The sequence below is a fragment of the Morus notabilis genome, unplaced genomic scaffold (assembly GCF_000414095.1).
Source record: "Morus notabilis unplaced genomic scaffold, ASM41409v2 Scaffold240, whole genome shotgun sequence".
Lineage (NCBI taxonomy): Eukaryota > Viridiplantae > Streptophyta > Magnoliopsida > Rosales > Moraceae > Morus > Morus notabilis.
Window position 1 is genome coordinate 79,901 of NW_010368048.1, and position 3,586 is coordinate 83,486.

Below are 3,586 nucleotides of genomic sequence, written 5' to 3' on the forward strand. Positions count from 1 at the left end.
GGGAGGAAGGGGAAAAAAAGAAAAAGAAAAGAAAGAAAAGAAAAGGAAAAGAAAGAAAAAAAAAAGAAATAGGAAAAATAAATAAATAAATAAATAAAAATACATTAAAATTAAGTGTATTTTTAAAAACTTTTGAGGTGAAAATTGAAAAACTGAAAGTAATTTAGAACTCCTTAAAATAACTCGAAAACTTAATCTTTAATCACAAGATTAATAAGAAAAAATCAATTTTAGGCACACTAATATACACAATTAACGTAATTAAACATGTTTAATTCTAGAGGGCGTTACAGCTCTACCCTCCTTAAGAAATTTCGTCCTCGAAATGGGAACTTACCTCAGGATATGAATAGATGTGGATATCGTTCTTGCATCGTTACTTCCAGTTCTCACGTCGCTTCCTCAACGCCATGGTGTTGCCACAACACCTTCACTAGCGGAATCTCGTGACGGCGTAAACTCTTCATCTTCCAATAAAGAGTTTGAACTAGTGCTTTCCGATCGAGAGTTTGAACTAGTGCTTCCTCGTAAGTCGTGTCATATTGGATCGACATGTCGTACCATTGTAAAATAGCTTCCGGATCTGGTTTACACTCACGAAGCATAGAAACATGAAACACATTGGGCACGTGAGGTAACTCAGGTGGTAAGGCGAGTTGATAAGCAACGACACCGACTCATTGCACGATTCGGAATGATCCAATGTACCTTGGCACAAGTTTCCCCTTCATACCAAAACGAGTGATTCCTTTGAACGATGAAACTCTTAATAAGACAAAGTCGCCTTCTATCAACATAGCTCTTCATTTAATCAAACTTGGATTATCTAAACAGATTCCTTCAACTTGATCAGTCCTTTAATCTCATACATGAGTTGATTTAACGTCTGTTACGGAAACACGTGCAAATCATATTACGTGCCACTAGAGGATAGAAAATTGGTTTCGAATGAAAATAGACATTTAGGTCTTTCCAACGAGCTATCACATGCCCTATTTCAAATATTCTAAGCATTTCGGATACATCTTACAAGAAATTGAAATTCTTAAACCTCAACTTTTCAAGGCATTTTGAAAAGTTTCTAAGCAAAACTTCAACTACGCACATCTCAGCCTTCATTACTCCAAGCAGAGTGATTCCAAATGCTACAACTCACTAATGATGCACACTAGATGGTATGATTAGTGTCCTAAGTGCAGCGATCCCGGTTCTAGAAGTTGGGGTTCAAATTCACACTTTTTGCATTATGCCAAGAACACAATTTTGACCTTTTCAACGAAAATGATCATAAAATATTCCACATACATCTAATGGGTGTAATTCTGGTTTTTACATAAAGTAAAGACCTAGAGCTTCGAAACGAGTTATCATATGCTTAAATCTGAGCTCTCTAAGTACCTCAAAAATAGCTTTTAAGAAATCAAAATTCTATCATTTCCTGGTTTCGACAACTTTTGAGAAGTTTTTGGCATGAAACTTTCAATGCACACAACTCGAGTTACAAAACTCCAAATGACGTGATTCTAACTCCCACACGTCAATAATAACATGTTCTAAATGGTAGTAATAGTGGTTTATGTGCAGCAATCCTATTTCAAAAAGTAAGGGTCTCAGTTCTTTGTTTTATCCATTCTTAGAAAAGACAGCTTTGACGGCTGTTATGAGAATAATCATAAAATATTCTACACAGCTCTGAAAATTACAAAATCAACATCTAATCGAAGTAGACATCTAGGGCTTTTCAAAAAGCTATCATAAACTTAGTTTCGGATAGGTTAAGGACTCCAAAAATACGTTATACCAGACCAAAACGTGGCTGTTTTTCTGCAGAATTCCTAGAAATCAAGCTTAACTTAAAAAATGCATAACTTGAGCTACGGTTGTCCATTTAAGGTGATTCTTACGGCTATACGAAGCTTAGAATGTCTAGTTTCCAATTATGTAACCCATTTATTCAAATTCATATCCAAGGATTCCCAGAATTCAACAGTATCGAACCTGTCCAAGTTAGGTTCCTTGACACTTTTTCCAACAAATTGAAAATTTCATAACTTAAGCTACAAAACTCCTTTTTGGGTGATCCAAATCTCCTATCAAAGCTTGAAAAGTCTATTTTACCTAGAATCCTCCCCAAAATCATGTGGATCAAGTGGGGAAAGTATGATTAAAGTCTAAAATAATAACATTCAAGAGAGAAATTCCAGATAAACTCATACTTAATGCTAAACAACCACAAAGGCTTCAAACTTCCAATCCTTCAATTATAAATCAGTTTCTAACTCGAATCCATATTCTTCATAAATCCAATAAAATGACAAATTCGTCGACCTTGACAGGAGTATATATAAATTCTTATCTAAGTCTCCAAAAATTTCAAAATGAACTCCATAAGAAAGTAGACACGTAGATCTTTGATTTGGTATGTGACACATAAGGTTCGGAAATCAACAAGGCCCTCAAAAACCAGTTACAGAAAATTAGAATAGCTTGTCTAGGGAAATTCTTATAGTTGCATGAAATTCATCACGTGGACTAAATAACTTCAAGGTTGATTTAATGCAACACCGACGGTCTGACACCGATTTGGAAAACATCCAAAGTGTTGTTCATACTTATCATTCGAACTACCCGTTCTAATTCCACATGAAATTGACAAGACATCTCCTCAAGAGGGTCGAACCTTAATATCTTCAGCCTATGGGAACTCAACCTCAACTGCTAAAGAAGTTCTTCCATTTAAAACACCACTTAGAATATGAGTCAAGAGCAAGAATGTCACTCACATGGCGGAAAAGAGGCGAATAAGACAATTCATCAAGATATTCGTTCGGGAACCTATGAACTAAGACTTTCTACGCCTTTTCTGTGGATTCCTACGTGCCAAACGATGGAAAGGAACATTCAACTTGCGACTCTGCTGGCAGCATCATGATATCGGTTGTCACAATCAACTATCAATGAGAAAGAAACGAAATTCCAATTTCAATAAAATATGTCCACTCGCCTCATTCGAGTCTTCATGAATTTCAGAATTATAGAATGGGACACAGAAACACTTTGTCATTAGTGTTGGAACTTCGGGTCGGCGGGCTGCCCGAAGCCTGAATTTTTTCGGGCTTGGGCGGGCCGGCCCAATTCCCGCCCGTCCAAGCAAGAAATTCGGGTTCGGGCTCGGGCAGCCCGGATTTGACATGTCCACCCTTGCCCGCCGCCGTCTAACCACCGTATACCGCCGTCCGCCGGGATTTTTTTGCATTTTTCCGACCAAGCCCGAACTGCCCGACCCGAAAATTGTCCGAAAATTGGGTGTGCCCGAATTGCCTGACCCGAAGCCCGAATTTTTGAATTTTGCCCGAATTTTTCCCGCCTGCCCGAATTGCCCGACCCGCCCGAATACCCAAAAATGGGTAGTTTTTTGAATTTTGCCCGAAAACCCGAAAATGGCTAGTTTTTTGAATTTGTACCCGAATTCGGCCCGAAAACCCGAGTTGCCCGAACTGCCTGAACTGCCCGAATTGCCCGAGAACGGCTAGTTTTTGAATTTTGCCCGAAATTTGCCCGAAAACCCGAGCTGCCTGAGTTTGCC